Genomic DNA, 27,138 nt, shown 5'->3' with positions numbered 1-27,138 from the left:
CTTTGAGTTACAGTCCCAGCTACTTTCTGTCTTTAACCACTCTAGACATACTAATGGAAAACCAGTGACAGTTCTAGTCAATGGAAAGAACATTGAATGTAGTCAGCAGAGCTGGATTCTAAGCTCTTACTATAGCCTGAGTGAGAAGGTGTGTGCCATGAAAGGAGTTTTATCTCCCCTTGACACAGAGTCCTATCTCTAGCAGTGTTAGACAAAATATATCTTCCGTTCTCTTCCTATCCCCCTTCCAAACCGGTTCATGAGCATAACATTACCAAGAATACACCTGTATGGGCTGAGTGTTGGATATGCTGTGCTAACAGAGAAAGAATTAATGCTGTGCTTTGCAAAGATACAAAGAAATCAGAAAATAAATTTGTGTGAGATCTCTAGAGTGAAAAGGTAGAAACCACTATGAAATTAGTTGCTTTGAGAGCTCAGTTGATATACTGATTATATTGATCAATTTGAGAGTAGTAAAATTGCTTTCAGAAAGTTCTTTCTTGAGTTGTTTGAAATTTTCTCTAATTTCACTATTCTTAGATAGCATTTAAAATTAGTCTTATTTTTATTCAACTTCATTTTCTAAAACCGGGAAACTGATATCTATTGCATAAGAGTTTTATTTAAATATACCTGATAAGATGAATATTTCCAGCATGTTAGAGATGAGAATTTTGTTTCCCTGGTGGCTCAGATGCTAAAGAATCTGCCTGCAATGAGGGTGACCTGAGGTCCATCCCTGGTTTGGGAAAATGCCCTGGAGGAGGGCATGGCAATCCACTCCAGTATTCTTGCCTGGAAAATCCCCATGAACAAAGGATCCTGGCCGGCTGTAGTCCATGGAGTCTCAAAGAGTTCAACACGACTGAGTGACTAAGCACGCAGAGTTGAAAACTGGAGCCATAATTAGGTCATCTGCTTAAGAAAAGACTATTTCATTGCCTCCTGATGGCATTTGAATAGTTAAATGTGTTTTGATGGGTCAGAAGGATTTTTAAAGAATTGGCATTTTATTAACATTTTAAGATTCTTGAAATTGTTGGCAGAATCAAAATCTTTAGCCACATATAATGTCAAGTATTGTTTCCCCTCTATTTAAGTAAGTCCTTGCCTATGGTTCCATGTTTTGTTGTTGTTTTTAAGAACTTGAACTTTAGTCAGACTGATTTTTGCTTTTGATATAAGCAAGGGGAATTAGTCAAGGGGCCACTAGCCTAATGAAAGGGAGAGGAAGAAATAAGAAAGGACAAAGGAAAAATGGCTGGATTTCTATAGTCAGCAAAAAATACAAATGCTAATGATATTGACAAATCTCTGATTAATTGGGTGACAGATTTTCATATAATTTTCATGCATTTACTTTGAGGAAATATCACAGTGTTCTTAGTATTAAACACAAACTAAATTTACTTAGATATTACAGTGGATAAAGAGACACATTTTTAATTAAAAATATGAACTGTGTGAAAATCAAACTCTGTTTAGGAAGCCCTCTATGTAGAAGTAATTTTTTGGTTTAATAGAATTCTGCCTGTTTGAAATGATTTAATTTAATACTCAAAATCAGTGTTATTTTACTTTGATAAAGTCAGTGTTAAAATAATATGAAAGATCTAATTATCCCTTCCTTTGACTACACTGTTAGAATACTCAGAACACATCCTATCAAGAAACAGGAAGTACCGGAAATCCAACAGAAGGGCTGGTTTCTCTGAGATTGCAGGTCAGCGGGATTTTAATGTTCTGTGTGTATCCTGATATTGGAGGAATACAGGATTTCAAACTCTCACCTAACTTTCTTATCACCAAGAAATAGTTTAAGTATACTATTAATGCCTTTGAAAAAATATATATAACAGTGAGAGGGGAAGTGTTTTAATGGATAAAATGTTAAAAATTGTACTTCACATCTTTCAATGTCTCCTGACAGTTTTGTAAAATTCTCATCTCAATCATTCCATGTTCATTTCCTGGTGAGAGCTTTTTTGTCTTGCTGTCCCCTTTATTGGTAGAGTCTTTGCTGCTCATCTATATTCATTTTTTTTCAGAAGTTTTCTCAGAGTCCCTGAGAACTTTCATGACCATTTTAACATATATTGCGATTTCCTGCCCCTCAATATCTTTAGGAGGTAGAATCTGTCACATTCATCTTAGCAAGGGATAATCATAAGGTTTTATAATAGTATTAAAATATTTTCCAACATTAAAATAAATTGTAAAATGCTATTCATAGCAAATTTGCAAGTTTTTTTATGTTTGTTTTTAAGCTTCTTGCTTTAAATCCAGGAATTCATTCATTTATTCATAATTTGATATACATTTTCAGACTATATATCTTGTACAAATCACTATTGTAGATACTGGGAACACAGTGGTAAATGGAAGGACTTCTATATTCTTATTTATATGGAGAGATAAATAAGTAAGCAAATGAAAATTGCTATAGCTTATGACAAGGTCTGTGAAAGGAAGGAGATAAGCAGAATAATAGATCATAAGCAGGAGGGGACTTTTTTTCCCTCCATTTTATAGATAAGAACATAGGGAGGAGCAGAGAATAATTAACCACATGTTGATGGCTCCTTGCCAGCTGGGATTAGCCCAGGACTATTGGAGGTTAAACCCATGTGCGTTCCTTTACTAGATGCTACCGCTAAAGAAAATTCATTAAATATATATTTCAGTGGCGCTAAATTACTATCTGTGGGATTTGAGCTGAACACTTTTTTTTTTTTTTTTTTTTAATAAATTTATTTACTTTAGTAGGGGGCTAATTACTTTACAATATTGTAATAGTTTTTGCCATACATTGACATGAATCAGCCATGGGTTTACATGTGTTCCCCTTCCTGGACCCCCCACCCACCTCCCTCCCCATCCCATCCCTCTGGGTCATCCCATTGCCCCGGCCCTGAGCCCTTGTCTCATGCATCGAACATGGAATGGTGTTCTGTTTCACATATGATAATATACATGTTTCAATGCTATTCTCCCAGAACGTCCCACCCTCACCTTCTCCCTCAGAGTCCATAAAATTGTTCTATGCATCTGTGTCTCTTATTCTGTCTTGCATATAGGGTTATCGTTACCATCTTTCAACACTTTTTTAACCTTTAAGCTACTATTGAAAAAAATCATCACTTACGTTTTTAGCTCATGGAACAATGTATCAATAAAACAGAAGACAGAGGCCAGAAAGAAGCATATAATGAAATTTTGGCATACAGCAAAGATGCTTTTGCAAAACAGTGGCAAAAGGACTATTCATTAAACAGGACTGAGACAACTAGTTACTCATATAAAAAAACAAAAAACTCACTCCTATCTGACATTATACACAAATGTAAATTCCAGAAGGAGTAAAGACAGAAATTTGAAAAACATAACTATAAAATATTAAAACATAAGACTTTCATTCTAATATTAGGGTAGTAAGGTATTCTTCAGTCACAAAAAACACGATGATAAAATATTGATAGTGTGCTTACATCAAATTTTTAATAAAAAATTTAAGCCGAGAAATGGAGAATATATTTGTAATAAAAGTACTACTGAACAAAGAGGTAGAATCCAAAATTGATGAAGAATTTACACAAACTAAGCAAAGTAGGAAAAAACTTATTGAAAAATGGGCGAAGGGTATGAATAGGCAGTTCACAGAAGAAATATGAAGGACTGGTTAACACATGTAAATAAGCTCAGCCTCATCAATACTCAGGGAAGTATAAAGTGTAACCAGAGTGAGATATGGTTTGATCCATAAGATTGTCAAATAAATGACTGACAATATCAAGATTCAGCAGAGCATGAAGAACGAGTAAGTCTGTCTAGTGTAGTATATTACGTCGAAGAAGGTATGAATTCAGTAATAATTTTGGAGAGCCATTTGATAACTTTTTGTAAAACTGAGCAAGAATCAGCAATGACTGAACAATTGCTATTTTAGGTATAGATCTCGGGAAAAGTCTTGGATATTTTCCAGCATTGTATGCAATGGAAAAAATTAGAAACAAAATCACATTAATAGAGGAGTGGATAATTAAATTGTCATTTATTTGCATAATGGATAGCCAGTTTCCATGTACTGACATGCATTAATTTCAAAACATAAATTTTAGGGAAAAAGGAAAGTTGTAGTATGATACCATGTATGTAAATAAAAGAACCCTCTATATATGGTTATTAGATACACACATTTGCTGAAAAAATGTGAAATAGACATATAAACCTGAACTTGAAGAGGCACTTAGTTCTAGGAATGGGGAAGACTACAAAGATGTTCACTTATATCTGGAAAACTATCTTAAAAAATCTAAAGTAAAGATGACAAAATATTAACAGTTGTTAAATATGCATAGTGAGTAAGTAGATGCTCTATTTTTGTACTTGTCTGTACATTTTAAATCTTTTATAACAAATATTTCATGATATCTAAGCCTCCCTAACATCGCATAGTCGTGGCATTATCGTTTAGTATTTTATTTCTATAAATGGTACTTGTTTTTTTCTCATTCTGTCATGTAATGGTGCTATAAATGTAATTTTTTGCTTAAAGAAAAGTTTAAAAATGTATGTATGTATGTTCGTGTATTCAAAATGGCTTTTATTTAGTAAAGATATCTATAGTGGTATCTTTTTAAAGACTATTGAGGCTATTGTAGCCATGATTGTTTAAGATACAGTTGCAAGGCAGCTATAAAAATTGATGATGACTATGACTATTTTCCCTGCAGAGGTGTGAAGATCTTTGATGAAATTCTTCTTTCACTGTTCTCATGGGCAGTGCTGCCAATGTAGAGGTTAAGGTTACGCAGGTCATACACTAGCTATATAGCCGCAGCTAGTCTTGAAAACAGTGATAGGGAATAGCAGAGTCACTTTCCCTGCATTTCTCATGCCTCCTCACCATTTACGGTCAGCTTGCTCTCCCCTGTGTTCACCATTTTGCAGTGCTAGTGTGCTGATGCTAACCGAATATCATCTCTTTGGTTGGCTTTCAAGGCTCCATGTGAGTTGGCTTTGCTTCATCCTTCAGCTTCATCTCCTGCTGCTGCTCACAGTTCCTCCCTGGACACCAACCTGTGTTACTCCCCCATTCCTGTGCTTGTGTTATTCCCTCTGCTTACTGTGCTTTCTGCTCTCTGTCTCCTCCTTCCTTTGGCCAATTCTCACTATCTTTCAAGACCGTCCTAGACATTATCTTCTATGTTCATTCATTTTAAAAACGAAATTTATGGGAGTATGGTTGATTGACAATGTTGTGTTAGTTTCAGGTGTGCAGCAAATGATTCGGTTATACATATATCTATTCTTTTTCAGATTCTTTTCCTATATAGGTTATTTACAGAATACTTAGTAGAGTTCCCTGTGCTATACAGCAGGTCTTTGTTGTTTCTCTGTCTTATATAGAGTAGTGTGTGTTTGCTCCTAATTTATCCCTCCCCCAAACCATATTTTCCCTTTGGTAACCATAAGTTTGTTTTTGAAGTCTGTGAGTCTGTTTCTGTTTTGTAAATCAGTTCATTTATATATTTTTAAAATTAGATTCCATATATGAGTGATATGGAGAAGGAAATGGCAATCCACTCCAGTATTCTTGCCTGGAGCATCCCACGGACTGAGGAGCCTGGTAGGCTACAGTCCATGGGGTTGCAAAGAGTCGGACACAACTGAGCGACTTCACTTTCTTTCACTTATGAGTGATATCTTAAGATATTTGTCTTGGTCTATCTTACTTCACTCAGTATGATAATCTCTAAGTTCAACCATGTTGCTGCAGATGGCATTATTTCCTTCACGAGTTTTTATGGATGAGTAACTTTACATTGTCTGTATGTGTGTGTGTATATGTATATATACATATATAGGTATGTATATGTGTGAATATGTATACACACACACATACACACACCACCTTTTCTTTATCCAATTCTCTGTCAGTGGACATTTAGGTTGTGTCCATGTTTTGGCTATTGTAAATAATGCTTCTGTGAACGTTGGCGTGCATGTATCTTTTCAAATTATGATTTTCTTCAGCACATTTACTCTTAAACCTTACATTGAGCCTGCTTTGCAGGTTGTCCTTAGGGCAACAGCAAAACATCAAGAAGGTACTGACGATATGTTTTTATATAAGCCAACTAGACTCTGCAGAGAAAATGTCACTGAAATTTCCAAGTTGAGGGTAGTATGGAAAGGAAGAAATGCATTTCTTGCACTGATAATTAGCAGAGAGAACCCCAGAAGCTGAAGGTTCTCTGTGGATAGATATAAGAAATACCACTAATTACATAGACAAGGACTTCCCAGGTGGCACTAGTGGTAAAGAACCCGCCTGCCAATGTAGGAGACGCAAGATATGCAGGTTCAATCCCTGGGTCGGGAAGACCCCCCAGAGGAGAAAATGGCAACCCACTCCAGTATTCTTGCTTGGAGAATCCCATGGACAGAGGAGCCTGGCGGGCTACAGTCCATAGGATCGCAAAGAGTTGGACACAACTGCATGACTAACACTTTCACTTAAGAGATTTCACTGGGTACAATTTACCTGTTTGAAAAGACCCTACCAAGCATTTTGACACAAGGAAACACAAATGAACAAATTAGGCAAGAAAGCTGTACTTTGTCTTCTGAGCTATTTCAAGTTCAGAATGTGTAGTACAAAATGGGAAGTCATAAACATCTTTCAAGTGGCCTAGTTATTGATGATCATCCTTTTAGAATCCACAGAGCTCTCTTTATTGCAGACAAACTAGATATGAGAATGATATTAATTCTCATCACACCACAAGGTACAAGGTGAAGAATGGATTTTCTTAGATAAAATTATAAAGACCCTGATCTGTCCCCAAATTATCTTTGAAGTTGCACCATTATATGGAAACATTACTGAAGTGTGTTTGGAACAGTTTTAGATTTCACATGATACTGGAAGTTAACATAATTTGAGATAAAAGATTTTTTTCATTTCTAGTGACAAGGTAGGTAAATAGCATGTCTAAAAGGTATTTGCATAAGGTTATAGGTCACAGCCTACAGCCTATGGCCTTCTTGTTGTTAGTCACTGAATCATGTCCAGCTTTGTGACCCCATGGACTGCAGCATACCAGGCTTCCCTGTCCATCATGAACTCCCAGATTTTGCTCAAACTCACATCCATTGCATCTATGAAGCCATCCAACCAGCTCTTCCTCTGTCAACCCCTTCTTCTCCTGCTTTCAATCTTTCCTGGCGTCAGGGTCTTTTCCAATGAGTCAGTTCTTCACATCAGGTGGCTGAAGTATTGGAGCTTCAGCTTCAGTGTCAGTCCTTCCAATGAATATTCAGGACTGATTTCCTTTAGGGTGGACTGGTTAGATCTCCTTGCTGTCCAAAGGAATCTTAAGAGTCTTCTCCAACACTACAATTCAAAAGCATCAGTTCTTCAGCACTCAGCTTTCTTTATAGTCCAACTCTCACACCTATACATGACTACTGGAAAAACCATAGCTTTGACTAGATGGACCTTTGTTTGCAAAGTAATGTCTCTGCTTTTTAATAAGCTGTCTAGGTTGGTCATAACGTTTCTCCCAAGGAGTAAGCATCTTTTAATTTCATGGGTGCAGTCACCATTTGCAGAGATTTTGGAGCCTCCCAAAATAAAGTCTCTCACTGTTTCCATTGTTTCCCCATCTATTTGCATGAAATGATGGGACCAGAAGCCATGATCTTAGTTTTCTGAATGTTGAGTTTTAAGCCAACATTTTCACTCTCCTCTTTCACTTTCATCAGGAGTCTCTTTAGTTCTTCTTCGCTTTTTGCCATAAGGGTGGTGTCCAAAATCAGATCAATTAGATTCTTTGCAGCTAAAGATGGAGAGGCTCTATACAGTCAGCAAAAACAAGACTGGGAGCTGACTGTGGCTCAGATCATTAACTCCTTATTTCCAAATTCAAACTTAAATTGAAGAACGTAGGGAAAACTACTAGACCATTCAGGTATGACCCAAATCAAATCTCTTATGATTATACAGTGGAAGTGAGAAATATATTCAAGGGATTAGATTTGATAGAGTGCCTGAAGAACTACGGATGGAGGTTAGTGGCCTTGTACAGGAGGCAGTGATCAAGACTATCCCAAAGAAAAAGAAATGCAAAAAGGCAAAATGGTTGTCTGACAAGGCCTTACAAATAGCTGAGAAGAGAAGAGAAGCTAAAGGCAATGGAGGAAAGGAAAGATATACCCATATGAATGCAGAGTTCCAAAGAATAGCAAGGAGAGATAAGAAAGCCTTCCTCAGTGATCAGTGAAAAGAAATACAAGAAAACAATAGAATGGGAAAGACTAGAGATCTCTTCAAGAAAATTAGAGTTACAAAGGAAACTTTTCATGCAAAGATGGCACAATAAAGGCAGAAATGGCATGGACCTAACAGAAGCAGAAGACATTAAGAAGAGGTGGCAATAATATACAGAAGAACTTTACAAAAAAGATCTTCATGACCCAGATAACCACGATGGTGTGATCACTCACCTAGAGCCAGACATCCTGAAATGCAAAGTCCAGTGGGCCTTAGGAAGCATCACTATGAACAAAGCTAGTGGAGGTGATGGAATGCCAGTTGAGCTATTTCAAATCTTAAAAGATGAAAAGCCCATGCCTCCTCCGAATTGTCTGTACTGTACCTGTACCTTGGACTACATCCGCTGTTGTTCAGTCAGGCTAGCTGCCTGGCCAACACCTGTAAAAATGAGCACTTCAGGAACTTTTATCATTAATTTTACTTCTTTGAAAGAGTCAGTTTTAATGAAATTTATAAAATTTGGAAATATCTACAACATTGTGCTTTGATTTAGTTGTGTTGTGCTTCCGACCTCTCAAATGGAATAGGTGTGTTAAATTATCTTCTGCTTTTTATGATAAAATTATGATGGTAATCTCTGCATTTATGATAAAGTCCTTTTGTTTTCAGCCTTTGAATGTAAAGTAAGTTAAATATGCATGTAGATCTCTTCAGCAACTGCTCTAAATTAGGTAGAGCTATTAGTTTTATAAGATTGGTGATATTGAGATCAATATATATAGAATCTGGGTGTGTGGTAAACATTATTCTGAGTCTGTTCATTTGCATATCACTTAGGGAATGTTTTATGGAGGACTGTTCAAGTGTATGTCTTACAGATATTTTTAAGTTAAATATGACACCTGGGATGAAATTGCTTTAGGCCTGTTGATGTGCTTTTTCCAGGATCCACATCAGTGTTGCTGTTACATATGCCATCTTCCTTGTTGGGATACACAAGGTCTTGTGATTTATTCTGGGCTTACTCTGTGATTCATTTATGTGCTTAGTTTGGCCTTTTCTTGATTTTGCACATATAGAGGAACTGTGTTGATTGTAGATGGAAGGACTAAGAGAAATGTACATTATATGAAAGAGTCACAGATTAATTTGTCCAGAATTGCTGAGTGTTTGCAACACTAGACTTACGTCTCTGCCCAGTGACCTAGAGCGCCTGCCTCCTATCTGATGTGACCTTTGCATGTTTACAAACATGGATCCTGACCTTTGTCTGCCTCTGTTTTTGTCAAGACATAGAATCCTTCAAGCCACTAAGAAAAACCAGTCTCAGAGCCCTCCTTTGACCACTGGATTAAAGGGAAATAATATTTAGTTAAGCATAAATGACTTTCTTAAAGTTATCATCACATAGTTTTCTGTTGATTTGGGATTTTTTTCCTCCACTGAACCATTCTTTGGTATTTTGAGAAAAGAGGTTATTTCATGCAGTGTATTATCTAATTTTCTGATAATAGAAAAATCTCTAACTACTTATAATGGAAGAGACAAAATGGGGCAGTGCATTTAAGATTGATGCCATTAATCTGGAGGCCATTTTCGTGGGTTTAAATGAGTTTGTCTGTATTTTAAAAGTAATTTTCAAAGAGGAAGGTTATTGCTCATGTTAAAAAGGAAAACTCACTGGGGTTTGCTGAAGTAAATCCAATGATGAACCGAGGCAGGATCGAGGGAGTCAAGGGAGAAACTAGACAAGGCTCCCAGGGCCAAAGAAGAGAGAAGAAAATTGTGAGATGAGCGTTCAGAACTAAGCAAAGTTAGGTAGAAGGGGGAGTTTTCAGACTTTGTTTTGCATGAGACTCACCCAGAGCAAATGTTAAAAATACAGACAGACATCAAGAGCCTACCTTTGATCCCCTAAGCCTAAACTTCTGGGATGAGATGGGTTTCTATCACAGGTGCTTTGTTGTTTGTTTTTTTAAAAACCTCTATGTAATTCTGATGAAGAAAAAAGTTTGTTAAAATCTGGAATGGACCATCAGAACTCACAGGTATATTAGGTGAGTTTTAAAGTACTTCTCTGAAGAAGTGAGCAGTACCTTTCATGAGTATGTCTGCAACCATCGAGATAATACAGTTTGGCTCTGAGGATTGCTGTAAGTAGCATGGATTGAATCTTGTGGAGACCAAGCTACAGATATAAAAAGAAGTGCCAGAATCAGAATGATTAACTATCTTGCCTAGACTTAAGTTACTAAGTGATCCACTGCTTCTAAGTTTGAAAATACACTGAGCTGGATTTCAAAGTCAGAAAATTATTTTGAATATTTATCCTGCACTAACTCTGTTGTTTGTGACCTTAGTCATTTAACCATTTAAAGCTCATTTTTTTTTTCTTCCATTAATGGGATACAAATTCCTACCTTCCTCATTAAATAGAAATTACTCTGAAAATTTTAAAATTTCATCTAATGGAAGTTTAAGTGAATTAAAAATTTAAACCCTAAGATATAGATGTGCAAAAATCTAAAGTATTAATGAATTTTATATAACTGACCTTGCCTTTGCTTGGAAGACTCAACTCTTCAAAGACTAAATAACTTCTTTCTCACATTCTGGTATATTCAGTCTGATCTGACTATTTTCTACTCACAAATATTTATTATTATCTTAGGCACTTTATAGTTCAAAACATAGACATACTTAACTGTCAAGAGTTCTTCCCTTTCCATTTTCTATGTTTTTTGGGGGGCATCTTGAACAAGAGGTGCTTCTAGAACAGTGTGGGCAGTAGGTCAGGGGCTTTTCCCGAGTTATCTTTCACACTGTTGCTAGTCTCTGCCACAGTTGGACAAATTCCTGCATCTGTTAGTTTGGACAGCTTACCGAATCCGCTGAGCTGTGGCTGGTCACACCTTGTCATTGATGGCATTACACTGGTAGTGATACATTTTGTGATGCGTGGGCTAGACTCTGTGAGGCCCTCGGGTCTCCCCCAGCCTTCAGTACTCTACCGTGTTCGTGCCCTCTCATGGGCAGCAGCACACTGAATCTACAGTGTTTTCAGACAATGTCTCCAGGAAATAGAACTTGAGCCAGGGATTTGAGTGAATATGAATTCCTAAGGAAGTACTCCCAGAAGAAACTGATAACGAAGCAGGGAAGCAGGATATGGAAGGGAAAAAAAAAAAAACAAACCCAAAAAAAACCCAAGCAAGAGTTTAGGGTCAGATAAAGTACTCGTATCCGCCTGATTTCGCAGGAGTTCTGAAGCAATAAATTATACCTAGCGCTTGTTTCATTCTGTACCAAGGGAGCTGGGCTTTTCTACTCCTGCATCAGTTATTGAATCAGTTACATTGGCTACAAGGCTGGGATGGAGTGGGCAGTTGATCATAAATTCCCTGGCACTTCCAGCAGGATTGTTCTCTTAACCTGAAGATGGTCCCCTGTTAAAGACCATAGATGCAAATTTTTGGCAGAGCAGCAGAAGTTAAGAGGTGGATATGTAGAGCTAATGAGATCTGAGGGTTTTTTTGGACAAGAGGCCAGCTGTGTCTTCTAATGATCACCTTCTGGTGCTTTGCCATTAAGTTGAAAGCTTTTTTAAAAAAATGATTGGCTATAATTTCTATGGAAACATTTAGGGCTTGGTGTGACAAGCTTTAATCCCCCCTGGTATAATTGGTCCCATGGCCAAAACTGATTCTCACGATCTCCTTCAAGACTCATTTCAGACTCACCTGTAGCTAGCACTTCTGTTCTGTAGAAAGCCTGGTGAGGTAAACCAGACCATCAGTTGAGGAGCCTATGCTCTGATTACCTGCACTGAAGGTTGCTGTAATTGCTCAGTCACAGCTAAACCTTTTCAGGAGTCGCTATCATATACAAGTAGTGCTTGACTGACTATGATTTGATCTATAATTTTTCTACTTTACAACGATGTGAAAGCGATATATATTCAGTAGGAACCATACTTCAGATTTCGAATTTTGATTTTTTCCCCATTAATGATATCCAGTACAATTGTCTCTCATGATACTGGGCAGCAGCTTGAGCCTTGGCTTCCAGTCAGCTATCCAGTCCTGAGAGTAAACAGCTGGTACACTTTGAACCATTATGAACCCACTCAACCATTCTGTTTTGTTACCTTCAGTATAGTATTCAACACATTACGTGAGATACTAATTCAACACTTAATTATAAAATAGGCTTTGTGTTGGGTGATTGTGTCTAACTACAGCCTAATATGGGTATTCTGAACATGTTTAATGTAGGCTAAGCTAAGCTGCGATGTATAGTTCTGAACTCACAATGAGGTTAGGTGTATTTAGTACATTTTCAACTAAGTATTTTTAACTTACAATGGGCTTATCAGGACATAGCCCACTGTAAGTCAAGGATGATTGGTACTTCCTGTATGATCCAGTAAGCTGATATGAGGTGACACTCTGAGAAGAAGTATACACTCTTATATATTAACACTTAATACAAAATATGAAAGACAAAAGAACAACTACCTGAGGGAATTGGAGGACATTTGAAAACATGGAAAATTTTGAAGAGGAGTCAGCAATTTGGTGAAGGGAATGGTATGGATTAAAGAATTTTCTCATTTTCATAGCTTCTAGCCTGTGAGCAGGTTTTTTATGTACCATACAGAGCACATAAAACTGCCAGAGGGCTTCCCTGGTAAAGAATCTGCCTGCCAGTACAGGAGACACAGGTTCGGTCCCTGATCCAGGAAGATCCCATATGCCATGGAGCAACTAAGCCTGTACACCACAACTGTTGAGCCTGTGTGCTGCAACTACTGAAGCCTGTGTGCCTTAGAATCTGTTCTGTCCAACAAGAGAAACCACCGCAATGAGAAACCCTTACACCGCAACTAGAGAGTCGCCCCTGCTCGCCACAACTAGAGTAAAGCTTATGCAGCAACAAAGACCCAACAATTCAAAAATATATAAACAAAATTATTTAAAAAAAATAAATTACTATAGAAAAACCTGGATTTTATCTGGCCTGAAAAACCACAGAATCAAATTTGAGGCGACTACAGTAGCTGGTGATACAGGAGGGGGTCACAGGAAGGAGACGTGGAGAGAGAGGAAACCCCAGTTTCCTTGAAAATTTTGTGTATAAACTCTAAAAATCTCTAGATAACTCCTGAATCACATAAGGTGGACAGAACAAGCGACCATCTTTAGAGTGCACATGTGTATACACAGGGGACTTCCCAAGTGGCGCTAGTGGTAAAGAACCCACTTGCCACTGCAGGAGACATGAGAGACATGGGTTTGATCCCTGGGTTGGGAAGATCCCTTGGAAGAGGGCAAAGCAACCCACTGCAGTATTCTTGCCTGGAGAATCCCATGGACAGGGGAGCCTGGCAGGCTACAGTCCATAGCGTCACACAGAGTCAGACACGACTGAAGCGACTTAGCACGTACACACACACACACACACACACACACACACACACACACACACACAGTTTTAGTTTTAGTTCCATCAAGTTAATTACCTGGTAAAGCAGATAAACAAAGATCTTTGGAAGAGTATAACAGAATTCAGAGGGTCTGCAGTATAATGTTTAAGATGTCCATGATACAATTCAATAGAACTTGAATTAAGGGGGAACAAGAGACTGTTCCTCACACTGACCCATTTTCTAGCAAAAAGACAATCCATGGAGACTGGCCCTGAGATGAAACAGATTTTGAAAATAACAAAGATTTTGCAACGGTTATTATAATAATGATAGGAAAATATACTTATGATGAGTCAAAGAATAATAAATATCAGCAGAGTTAGAAACTATAATAAAGAACCAAATGGAAATTCTGAAATTAAAACAAGTTACATCCAAAATAACACTGGTTGTTGGAACACTAAGAGAGGCTGAGGACCAAATCCTAGCTCTGATGCATAATATTCAACACAATATTCATGATGATTGGCATCAATTGCTCCTGTCAAGGTGGTCAGTCCTTTCCTTTGCATACTGTTCTGTTTGTGTGAGGAATTCAAGAGACCCAGTGTCAACCAAAATTTTGTATTTAGTAGAGCTCTTACTATATGCCTTGAAGGAATCATTTTTTTCTGGGTACTAGGACGTTTAGCGGAGAAAGCAATGGCACCCCACTCCAGTGTTATTGCCTGGAGAATCCCAGGGATGACGGAGCCTGGTGGCTGCCGTCTGTGGGGTCGCATGGAGTCAGACACGACTGAAGTGACTTAGCAGCAGCAGCAGCAGCAGCAGGACGTTTAGATCCACAGAGCTTAAAAATTCAGAGAAGGGGCACATAGGTTCCTCAAATATGTTAGTGAGTGTGGCAATAAGCGAGGGAATTCTGCTTCTATCCCTTTGGTTCTGGGACCCACGTGTTATACTGGTTGGGAACCCAGAAGAAGCAAATAATTGCCCTCACTTTAAGGTTTATAGTGTCTCTTGAGGGACAATCTCCTACTTTCAGAGATGGTCATCTCTACGATGGTATCTCAGCTGTGCTTTTAAAAGCTTATTCCAAGATATCTCAGGCCAGTAGTTTCTGAATTGTGTGGTAGGTAGTAAGACCAGAAGATCCTTGGGTCATTCATTCCTACTGCTGTACATCCTTCGCAACAACAGTACAGGTGACCACTGTACCAATGTGTTTTTTTATTGCCTTAATAAGTATAGTACCCCTTAGGCCTTACTGAAAATAGGAAATTGTTGATTTTGAGGGAGAAGTATTAAAAATTAGGTGGATATTACCATGCCACCTTCTCTGAGCTTTTTATTCTCATCTTTCATGCTGAGGTCAGTTCTGGTATTTTCGTTTCACTTAATATAGTGAACATCATTAAACTGTAAAATCCCTTTCCTATTTCAACAGGATAAATTTGCCCAATATAGTCATCCTTGCCATTAGTTCTTGGTTTGGTGTTCAGGGTGGGAGATAAGAGCAGATTTTGAGGAGAATCATATTTTCCTGTATGATTTCTGACCTGGTCGAGGCATCTGTATGGTCTTTAAACATAGGGAGGGAGGGAGGGAGGGAGTGTGTTCTGTCCTCTAACAGATCCAGAAGATTCCATAGAATTTGTGGATACTAGTACATCATGTATATCTACCAGTTATTTTTATCCTAAGTGTCAGGCACCCACCATTTATACGAGGCACCTGACTTTGTAGCAAGGGACTTGCCAGCTTGCAAATTCATTCTTCTCTGAAGTTATGCTACTTAACAATCAAAAGTAGCAGTATGTGGTCAAGTACATCTACTTGGCCATTAGTTTTTCTCCTATGGCTATAAATGACAATGGTTTCTTTTTTATTGAAATACAGTTGATTTACAATAATGTATTAATCTGTAGAGTAAAAGCAACCATAGAAAAGGACATCTGTATCACAATTTAATACCCACCATGGAGCATCCATTGCAGAAGGGGCATTTGATAATTAGGTGACCAGAATGACTCAATATCATGTGATATCTGTCCTTGATTACACAGTACTTGAATAATGAATTCATAAACAGAGTAGGTATGGTGTTAGGGATAGAAGGTATTCATGGGCCTCTTTCTCATTAAGGATGATCTTGCTTTTGACACTAAATAATTCTGCCCAGTATGTCAGCAAAAGAGACCAAGGTGAAGTCCTCCATACCCTATCACCTACATGCTACTTTGTGGCAAGTTGCAAGTTGATTGCACTAGATCCCCTTCATCCTGGAAAAGGAAGCAATTTTATCAGGATTGAAAACGAAAAGGGACTGTTTCCCTGACCACAGTGCCCTGGCATTTAAAGATATTATAAAATGCTGGCTATATTCCCTGTGCTGTGCAATAGATCCTTATAGCTGATTGATTTTATACACAGTAGTTTGTACCTGTTTATCACTTCTATCTATTATTACCTTTATCTTGCTCCTCCTCCTAACCCTTCTCCCCATTAGTGACCACTAGTTTGTTCTCTGTAACTGTGAGATTGTTTCTGTTTATTAATTTGTTCTATTTTAGGTCCTATATAAAGTGATAGCAGATTTATTATTCTTTTGTTTCATTTCTGATGTTTATTGTTTTGGGTTCTCCTTTTTTTTTCTTTCTTGATGAATCTGGGCAAAGGTTTATCAAGTTTATCTTTTCAAAGAACCAGATAGTTTTCATTCATCTTTTCTATTGCTTTTATACAGTCTCTATTTCATTTATTTCTGCTCTGATAGTTATGATTGTTTTTTCCTTCTATTAACTTTGGTTTTTGTTCTTTTTCTAGTTCCTTTAGGTATAAGGTTGGATATTTTTTATTTGAGGTTTTTCTTATTTCCTGAGGTAGGCTTAGGAAATAAGAAAATAAACTCTATAAACTTTACTCTTAGAACTGCTTTTGCTGCATCCCATAGATTTTTAATTGTTTTTTAATTTTCTTTTGTCTCCAGGTATTTTTAATTTCTGCTCTGATCCATTTGTTGCTTAGTAGCATATTGTTTGCCTCTATGATGTGTTATGTGCTTAGCAGTTTTTTTTTTTTTTTCTTGTAGTTGATCTCTAGTCTCATAGCATTGTGGTTGGAAAAGATGCTTGATATAATTTGTTTTCTTAAATTTGCTGAGACTTTTTGTTTGTGACATTGTGTCACCTTTCCTAGAGACCGTTCCATGTGCACTTCAGTGTTTATTCCACTTCTTTTGGTTGATATGTTTATATCACTGTAATTGAAAATGTAAGTTTGTGTATATGTATACACACACACATATGTATATATACAGTCCATTTGAGCTAACATGTCATTTAAGGACAGTGTTTTCTTATGAATTTTCTGTCTGTATGATCTGTCCATGGATGTAAATAGGGTGTTAAAGGCCCCTACTGTTACTTGGCTAATGTCAGTTTCTCCTTTGAGGTCTGCTAATATTTGTTTTAGGCATTTAGTTACTCCTTTGATGAGTGTGGATAGTTGCATATAGTTGTTATATCTTCTTCTTGGGTTTATCCCTTTATTATTGTGGTATTTCCTCCTTTGTTTCTAGTTACAATCTTTGGTTTAAAGTTATTTTGTACGATATAAGTATTGCTACCCTGGATTTCTTTTTATTTGCCTTTGCTTGGAATACCTTGTTCCATCTCCTCACTTCCAGTGTGTGTATATCTTTAGATCTGAAATGCATCTCCTCTAGGCAGCATATATATGCATCCTGACTTGGGGGCTTAATTCAGCTACTCTGTGTCTTTTGATTGGAGCATTTAGTACATTTACATATAAAGTAATTATTGTTATGTATGTACTTATTACCATTTTGTTCATTATTTTAGGGTTGTTATAGCAATTTATATTTGGCAACACACACAGACACACACATATATATATACACACACATACATATATATGTGATTAGCTTCCCTGGTGGCTCAGATGGTAAATAATCTGCCTGCAATGTGGGAGACCTAGGTTCGATCCCTGGGTCAGGGAGGTCATCTTTATGATCATTACCTTGAACTCTTTGTTAGTTAGATTGCCTATTTCCACTTCCCTGGTAGGCTTCCCTGGTGGCTTAGATGGTAAAGAATCCATCTGCAATGTGAGAGACCTGGGTTGGGAAGATCCCTTGGAGGAGGACATGGCAATCCACTCCAGTATTAATGCCTGGAGAATCCCCATGGACAGAGGAGCCTGGTGGACTACAATCCATGGGGTAGCAAAGAATCAGGCATGACACACATCTCAAGCACATCAAGCACACACACATCTCAACATGACACACATCTCAACACACATCTCAAGCACATCAAGCACACACACATCTCCACTTCACTTAATTCTTACTCTGAAGCTTTATATAGTTCTTTCTCTCAGAGCATGTTCCTCTGTCACCTCATTTTCCCTAATTTGCTATTTTAATTTCTATATATTGGTTAGATTGGTTACATTTCTCAAGCTTGGAGAAGTAGCCTTTAGTAGGAGATGTCCTATGTGTCCAAGAAGTGCACTCTCCTTTGGTCACCAGAGATATGTCCTCTAGGGGTGCCCTGTGGGCTACATGGGTCCATCTATTGCGATGGGTGATCTGGGTCCTAAAGTCTCTGGCTGCAGGGCCTTAGAGGCTCTAATGACAGTGTTAGCCTGCTGATGGGTGGGGCTGGATCACTGGGCTGCTGGATCGGGGTGGTTCTGCGGCTGGTGCTAACCTGCTTTGGGTTTTCTGGGTCCTGACAAGGCAGGCTGCATGGCTCTGGTGGTTTGATGGGGGGTGCTATTTGCTTGCTGTTGTGTGAGACTGTTCCTAGGACTAGCGCCATGACTCTGGTGGGTGAAAGTGGGTCCTGGGGTCTCTTGCTGCAAGGCCTTGTGTGTGGAGCCAGGTCCTAGACCCTCTGGTGGAAAAGGCCATGTCTTGGTCTGGCTGCCACCAAAGGGAGTCTTCAGACAGCCTACCTGCTGGTGGATGGATGGGTCTGCATTCCAGCTCAGCTAGTTGCTTGGCCTGAGGCATCCCAGTACTAGTGCCTATAGGCTGGTGAGTGGTTCTCAGTCTAGATGTACTAAGCTAGAGGGTGGATTCCAAAATGATGCTGCCAGCACAAGTGTCTGCATATTAGAGCAAACTCCCCAGTATGGCTGCCACTATTGTCTATGTCCCCAGAATGATCTCCAGTTGCCTTCTGCCTCACTGGGAGGCTCTCCAAGATGAATAGATATATCTTACCCACACTTGAATTATGCTTCTGTCTTGGGTCCTGGAATGTGTGATATTTTGTGTCAGCTCTTTAAGAGTGGAGTCTCTATTTTCCACAGCTCTCTGGATTTCCCAAAATAAGCCCTACTGGCCTTCAAAGCCAAATGTTTTAGGGCTCATCCTGCCAGTGAAGGACCCAGGACAGGATCCCAGTGTGGGGCGTGTACTCATTGCTGTTTAGGGAGACCCTCTGAAATTGTAATTATTCTCCTGTTTGTGGGTTGCCCACAGTGGGGTATGGGTCTTGACTATACTTTTATCATGCCTCTCCTATGTGTCTCATTGTGTGTTTTTTAAAAATATGTCTTCAGTTGTAGAGTATCTTTTCTTGTAGATTCTGGTCTTTCTCATCAATAGTTGCTCAGTACATAGTTGCAATTTCAATGTGCCTGTGGGAGGAGGTGAGCTTCAGCGTCTTCCTATTCCGCCATCTTGGCCATGCTCCATTACGTGTTTCTCTATGTGCTGCTATGGAGGCTCTCTGACTTACACATTTTGCTTTAAGTTGGTAACTGGCTAACTTTAGCCTGTTATTTTCTCTTTTCAGTTTATCAACATCACTTAAAAACAACCACTAATTTCAAAGTCCTTATAAGTACTCTTTCTTCTTTATACCTCTCAAATGCCAAGATTCTTGCAAAAGCCAGTACAACTTCTACCTGTATCCTTTCCTAGTTTATCTCAGATAGCTAAGCAATAGCAACATGGTTATGACATTTTAGGGCTTGTCAACATTTCATGTATCCACATGATATGATCCTCATTGAAATCTGGCCTATATGTGACTGAACTCTAGAATCCCATCCACAGAGTCTGCCTTCTAAGACTGCTTCATGTACCAACTGTTTGAGATTAAGTTTCTGTGATGCAGATTCTGAGCCACGAATTTGGAATGCCAGTGATTTACGAAAAAAGTGTTCTCTGGAGAAAGCAGTAAGAAAGTGGGAGAATTAGGGCATTGAAGGAAAAGCGGATAAGGCAGCTTATGATTTTGGGTGAAGTTGTAGACTCTGCCTAATCCCATGCCATGCTGTGCTGTGCTCAGTCATGTCCAACTCTTTGTGAACCCATGGATAGTAGCCCAGCCAGGCTTCTCTGTCCATGGAATTCTCCAGGCAAGAATAATGGAGTGAGTTGCCATTTCCTTCTCCAGGGGATCTTCCTGACCCAGGGATTGAACCCACATCTCCTGTTTTGGCAGGAGGATCCTTTACTGAGCCACCGTGGAGCGTGAGGCATACACATTTTACCTTGGAGTTTGTTTCATCTTGAGATGAGAGTACTTTTGTACATCTCCACTGGCTGTCATCATTGGTTCCTAGCCATCCTGAAAGGACTGTAAATTTTCAGATGCCTCTGCCTCTCCAGTGGGGCAGCCCTCTGAGGGACAGATGGGCACTGACTGCAGCAAACCACCCAAAGTCTGAAGGATAAATTTAGTGGTAAAAGGAATCTAGAGAGTCTGAGTGCTGTGCCCCAAATATTCACTGCAGATCCTGTGAGAGTTTTACAGTAGCCTAGGGAAACAAGGTTGTTGTCGTTTAGTTGCACAGTTGTGTCCGACTCTCTTGCGACCCCACGGACTGTAGCCTGCTAGGCTCCTGTGTCCATGGGATTTCCCAGGCGAGAATCCTGTAGTGGGTAGCCCGACCCAGGGACCACATGTGCATGCCCTGCATAGGCAGGCAGGTTCTTTACTGCTGAGCCTCCAGGAAAGCCCAGAGAAACAAGGTAGCAGCACACAATATTTTGAGATTTCTCTAAACCAACCCTGATGTTTTTAAGATTTCCTCACCCCTTGATGTTCAGGTGAGGGTTTGGAGAGAAGCAAGCATCAGACAACATCACTCCTATCAAACCTTTTGCCTGTTTCTGACTCTTCTCCAGTGTATTCCAGTAGCCGAAGGGCTTTGCCCTTTCTTTTTTATGGAGCCACCCTTGTATTTTATCTTACTCCTTTCTTATTCTATGACTTACAGAAGGAAGTCTGTGATCTTAAGTCCCTCATGACATAATAGCATATTTCCCAAAGTCCTATCTCTGTGTTTTTACGGATGATTTTTCTCCTTCAATAAAACCTAGTTCCATTATAATTAAAAATGCTTATTTTAATATTATGCTTCACATTGGCCTAAAACTTCTGCTTTGAAACTTCATGCCAAGTGATGACGCTCGTGAACTTGGCTGAGCCCTACTGCCGTTGAAGCCATGGATGCCATTGGTTCCAAAGGTAATGTGGTCAAGGGGGCAAAGCATTGGTTTGCCAGCTCAGTAAAGTCAATCTTATCAGACAAATTATTATGTTATTGAATATTCATAATTCTTCTGCACAGTAACATTCTGACAGTTCTCAACTTCAGGTTTTCTCTTCAGTCAGGCGAAGTCAGTTTTCTTCACCCTGGCTTTTATTTTATGTACTTTTGGTCTCCAGCATCCCTCCTAAGTCATATCACACCCCTTGGTAGGTTTCTTCTCATTTACTTAGGGCTTAGAAGCCAGATACACAAGCATAGTGAAATTGTATGTTTAAGAGTTTTAGCAGTTTAGGTGGCAGACTAAGGCTCTCCATGGCATCACATTAATGGCTTGTTTGTGAGTCCTCATGACAGAAACCCCAGGCACTCAGAGCCCTGTGTGTGTTTGTGTGTTTGTGTGAGCTTGCGTGTGTATGTACAAGTGCACCTGCATATGTGTGTGTGTTTTCATTTCTTTCAGGTATTTTTAATAAATGATTGCATTGGAGGTCTAGAAATAAGACCTTCTCTAAGTGGGGAGATTCTATTCTTAACAGAATGGTCTTATAAATTATTCAAGTCTGCTACATCTTTCATAAATTAAAGAAACATAAACATGGAAAACTATGAAACTTTTCAGGTCTATTCAAAGTCCCAACTTACTATAGGCCCTAGAGATTTGCATGCCCCCTGAGACAGAAAGAATACCTGGTTTAGTTGCTGGGGGAGAAGAAGAGTTGGAGTAGAGGAAAAGGGAATATTCAAAGCTCCAGGATGAATGGATAAACCAGTATGACAGTCAAATTAATAGAGCATGTGTGAGACTGACTGTAGATGTGGGCTCTATGGCTTTCAATTAACCACACCACACTGGGACATCTGGTGCTGTATGTGTATCACATGGTTACCGCTGGTTTCCAAACTGGAGGGCTGCTCTATTTTCTCAAATTCTTTCTTTCTTAAAAAAAAGTTTTCTGTTATTCCATAGAAAGCACCACATCCAAGTTTATATCATGAACTGACGATTCTTTCCACATTGACATAAGTGAAAATATTAACTATTGAAATTACGTTGAATTTATTCTGCTGATGCTGCCTTCTTGATGCATACATAAGTTCTGTGGAGAACATAAGTTTATCTAATTCTGTGACTATAAGAGTTGTTGTAGTGGGTGCTGGCATGGTGGAAGACAGGTCCTTGTGAAGGTGTAAGGGAGGCAGGGAGACTCCTGCTGCTGTTCTCGGTTCAAGCTCATAAGACTTAGGCTAATTCCACTTTACTGGTAGCAGGAATTACTCCAAGGGTATTCCTCAGTGACAGACTTCTGCCTATGCATAGAACTTTGTGATGACGAGTTACCCCCAGTTGCTAATTTCACTGTGGGGGTATTCATCCAAGAGTGAATAATTTCATGCATTGGTCATGGTTGTCAGAAAACATCTTTCTTTGCTGAGCCTCAGTCAGCCCTCTTAACCAGTCTCTCTCTCTTATTTCTCATCCTGGTTTCCAGTTCTGGGTTGGAAAAGCTGAGGATCAGTCCTTTGGCCATGCAATAATATTTACCATATCCTTGTTAGCATGATAAACATGCAAAATATTCTGACTTAACTTAAAATAAGTCAGAAATAAAATAAAACCTGAAAATAGTCTGACTTAATTTATTCCTTCTCAGTTCCTGTGTTTTGCTCGATTTTGTAGTCCCGTGCTATTATTGACTCAGGGCCAGGGTGACCAGGGGAGAGTTTGTGCCAATAAATACTGTTCATAAAGACCGACTTGCCTTCTATCATTAACTTCTGACTCAACACACCCCCTCTCATCCTAATCTTTTTTGCAGATATGGATCCCAGGCCTTAGAGGGAGGGTGGCATGGGCTGCAAGCTTCCTCTTTGATTATTTACAGTTAGTCCCCCATAGTGCTGAAAGCTGCACAGGAAGAAGAAAATATTGATGTTCCTGGAAAGTTTTTCACGGCTCAGCTCAGGATCTTGAAAAACAAAATCTGGGGGCTGGATACACTTTAATGGGAAAGCTTAGCATTCAACTATGAGAGATGGTCGAGACTGATTGTCTGCAATGTTAATATGGGAACATTAACTCAGGTATTTATTTTGGTCATATTTCAGAATGAAGGATGGCTTCATGGTTATTTATTTAAAGGAGTACACAGCTAGGAAATACTTTATTTTCACTGAAGGATTCACGCAGTATAAAGTACCTTCCTATGAGATTCCTGAGAGGAAGTGCAGATTAGTGGAACTCAGGTCCTTCATAACCCGTGTTTGCTTTAACAAATCAGAAAGAAAATTTACACGGGTCCAGCAAACCACCGTAGACATGCTGGGATCTCAAGGCATAAAATGTAGGTAGAAAATGTGACATTACTTGTGTGTACACTTTGGACATGAAATTGATTATCATGTCACAAACTTGGCCCTGCTAATTATGGCTTGAGGGGGTGGGACTTGTGTGGGCAAGTATGAATCCTGTTAACCACAGGGACTGTTGGATCCATCTTCTGACTTGACACATGGAATGGCATGGATATGAATGCAGATGGCATTTTGTTCTCCTAAAAAGCCAACTCCTATTCTGTTTCTTGACAGACTCATGCAGTTTAAAGCCAATGTACAACTTCAAAGATGCGTAGAGTACCAGTCTGGAGCTTCTCTTGGAAAAAAAAAAATTTTTACAATCCTCCCCACCTCCCGTAGCTGACGTATTTTCCCTCCTCTCCTCTCCCCTTCCTCTCCTTCTTTTCCATTCCTTTCTCCACACTTACCTCCACTTATCTCTGTTCCGCTTTTTAAATATAAGTTGGGAGAGTTCCCATTTGGGAGGGCCTCACTTTAACCATGGGCTTCCCAAAGTGAGGCCCATGGGCTTCCCAGCTGGCACTAGTGGTAAAGAACCCACCTGCCAATGAAGGAGACATAAGAGCCACGGGTTCAGTCCCTGGGTCAGGAAGATCCCCAGGAGAAGGGCATGACAACCCACGATATTCTTGCCTGGAGAATCCCATGGACAGTGGTGCCTGGTAGGCTACAGTCCATGGGGTCACAAAGAGTCAGACATGACTGAAGCGACTTAACAGGCATGCATGCACTCTAGCTATAGGAAGTTCTCTCTACACAAAGATTCTTGGCTTCACTGTATACAGCTTTTTTTTTTTTTTTTTCCCCCCTCACAAGTTAGAGAAACCTCTAGCTTTTCTCCTACTTTTCTGTTAGAAAAGCTGTTTCTATTGGGCGAGGAGGGGGTGGAGATGCAAGAAATTTTAGTCTGCTGTGGATGCCAAAATATGTGCATAATTAGTCCAATCACGAGGCATGCCTGGAGAGGGTAGACACTCACAGTTTCTAATGCACACATGTGTAACTTGGATTACCTGGGAAGCAATTAGAACAAGTGTTTCAAGATTCAGGACAGGAATTTTCCCTTTAGCTTTTCTCAAGTGCTATTGAACAAAAAACCATATTCATTTGCGTCCATGTTATTGGAAGAGCGAGTCAGGGAGTTTTCTCCAGCACGTTACTGGTCTCCTGTTGAGGACAACATGTTGGTTGCAGCTACGTGGCCAAGCTTCATCTTTGCCTTTGGATCCACTCCCCTATTGCTTTGCTGTTAGTTCAAACTTTTTGGCTCCCTCTGAAGAGAATTGCCTCCCAAGTGCACTTGGCTCTCTCCTTTGCATCACGGGTCTTTCTGAGGCTCCAGACTCCTGAGTTCACCTGTGGCATCAGAACAGACACATCGCGGGGCACAATGGGAAGAGTGCTGGGGTGTATTAGAGATGTTTCAATGGGCAAGTAGAGAAAAAACAGATTGCACACAGGAAATAGTAAAAAGACTGGCTTTTGGTCGCCATGGAGCTTGATGTTGGAGGAGAGGAATTTATTATAAGGGTAATCAGGCACGCTGATGGACCGTACATGAAGAGAACACACAGTGGGTGTGGACGTGCTTGGCCAGCATCACTCACAACATGAGGAAAACAGCGATGGCTTGGCGTGAATGTCCCGATCTCTGGATAACATCTTTCTTGTTAATAAAAGAGGCCTTGCCAGAATGCCAGCTTGTCGAAGACAGTATTGCAGGGAGGAGGTGGACCCACGTTATAAGTGCTTTCTGGTCTTCACATCTGTAACCTGGACAAGTTCTCTCTCTGGCTCAGGAGGCAAAGGCAATGGAAATCGAGCCTGCCAAGACAATAAAAGCTTTTTCAAGACTGTGAGCTGTTAGATAAACAATTTTCCTTCTGCTCCCGATTCCATAAATCCACTGCTGACTCTGACTTATTTTTGTGTGCATCTCAGAATATAAAACCTTTTATTAACCACAAAGTAATGGGACCTATTCATCTAATTGATCACCCCTCCACAGGACAAATATCTAAAGCGGTAAAGTAATGGAAGGAATGCAGAGCTGAGAAAGATGAGCAGAGCTGTTGCATTTGTTGAAATCAGTCAGTGAATAAGATATTTGTATTTTTAAAGCAATGCATACTTTTAGATTAAGAAAAAACAGATACAAGGGTTGATATTAAAGGTTTTCTTCAAGACAACTCTTTTTTTTCTTCACTCTTGAAACCTAGGAGATAAAATAATTCTTCTAACCTGAGGATTTCTCAGCACACTTGTTTTTCACTCAGAATGAGAGAGGGGAAGAGAGAGTATGTAAACATGGAACTTTCTCCTTTGCGATTTGCCTTAAATTTGCATCAGTTCAGTTCAGTTGCTCAGGCCTGTCTGACTCTTTGTGACCCCATGAACCGCAGCACGCCAGGCCTCCCTGTCCATCACCAATTCCTGGAGTTTACCCAAACTCATGTCAATTGAGTTCCTAATGCCATCCAACCATCTCATCCTCTGTCGTCCCCTTCTCCTCCCGCCTTCAATCTTTCCCAGCATCACGGTCTTTTCAAATGAGTCAGTTCTTCACATCAGGTGATCAAAGTATTGGAGTTTCAGCTTCAACATCAGTCCTTCCAGTGAACACCCAGGACTGATCTCCTTTAGGATGGACTGGTTGGATTTCCTTGCAGTCTCTCAAGAGTCTTCTCCAACACCACAGTTCAAAAGCATCAATTCTTTGGTGCTCAGCTTTCTTTATAGTCCAACTCTCACATCCATACCTGACTACTGGAAAAACCATAGCCTTGACTAGATGGACCTTTGCTGACAAAGTAATGTCTCTGCTTTTTAATATGCTGTCTAGGTTGGTCATAACTTTCCTTCTAAGGAGTAAGTGTCTTTTAATTTCATGGCTGCAGTCACCATATGCAGTGACTTTGGAGCCCCCAAAAATAAAGTCTGACACCATTTCCGCTGTTTCGCCATCTATTTTCCATGAAGTGATGGGACCAGATGCCATGATCTTAGTTTTCTGAATGTTGAGCTTTAAGCCAACTTTTTCACTCTCCTCTTTCACTTTCATCAAGAGGCTCTTTAGTTCTTCTTCACTTTCTGCCATATGTGTGGTGTCATCTGCATATCTGAGGTTGTTGATATTTCTCCCGGCAATCTTGACTCCAGCTTGTGCTTCATCCAGCCCAGCATTTCTCATGATGTACTCTGCATATAAGTTAAATAAGTAGGGTGACAATATACAGCCTTGACATAATCCTTTTCCTCTGGAACCAGTCTGTTGTTACATGTCCAGTTCTAACTGTTGCTTCCTGACCTGCATACAGGTTTCTCAAGAGGCAGGTCAGGTGGTCTGGTATGCCCATCTCTTTCAGAATTTTCCACAGTTTATTGTGATCCACACAGTCAAAGTCTTTGGCGTAGTCAATAAAGCAGAAATAGATGTTTTTCTGGAACTCTCTTGCTTTTTCGATGATCCAGCGGATGTTGGCAATTTGATCTCTGGTTCCTCTGCCTTTTCTAAAACCAGCTTGAACATCTG

General features: G+C 39.5%; 1 protein-coding gene across 5 annotated transcripts in view; it reads left to right on the top strand.

Annotated features, from left to right (window-relative positions):
• The window catches only part of LOC145509795 (uncharacterized), a 1,222,357-nt gene that overhangs the window by 575,646 nt on the left and 619,573 nt on the right, over positions 1-27,138 (top strand). Inside the window, exon 11 of one of the 5 annotated variants that reach the window (XR_014056457.1) lies at positions 1,649-1,726. The exons of the other annotated variants lie outside the window; for them this stretch is intronic. The gene's annotated coding sequence lies outside the window, so the exon portion shown is untranslated. The remainder of the gene's footprint in view (positions 1-1,648; positions 1,727-27,138) is intronic. 5 annotated transcript variants of the gene reach the window in all.

This window comes from Giraffa tippelskirchi, chromosome 6 (genome assembly GCF_054371585.1).
Source record: "Giraffa tippelskirchi isolate mGirTip1 chromosome 6, T2T-mGirTip1v1.2.pri, whole genome shotgun sequence".
NCBI classification, from domain to species: Eukaryota; Metazoa; Chordata; class Mammalia; order Artiodactyla; family Giraffidae; genus Giraffa; species Giraffa tippelskirchi.
The sequence above is the reverse complement of the archived record's forward strand: the minus strand, read 5'-3'. Positions and strand labels throughout refer to the sequence as shown.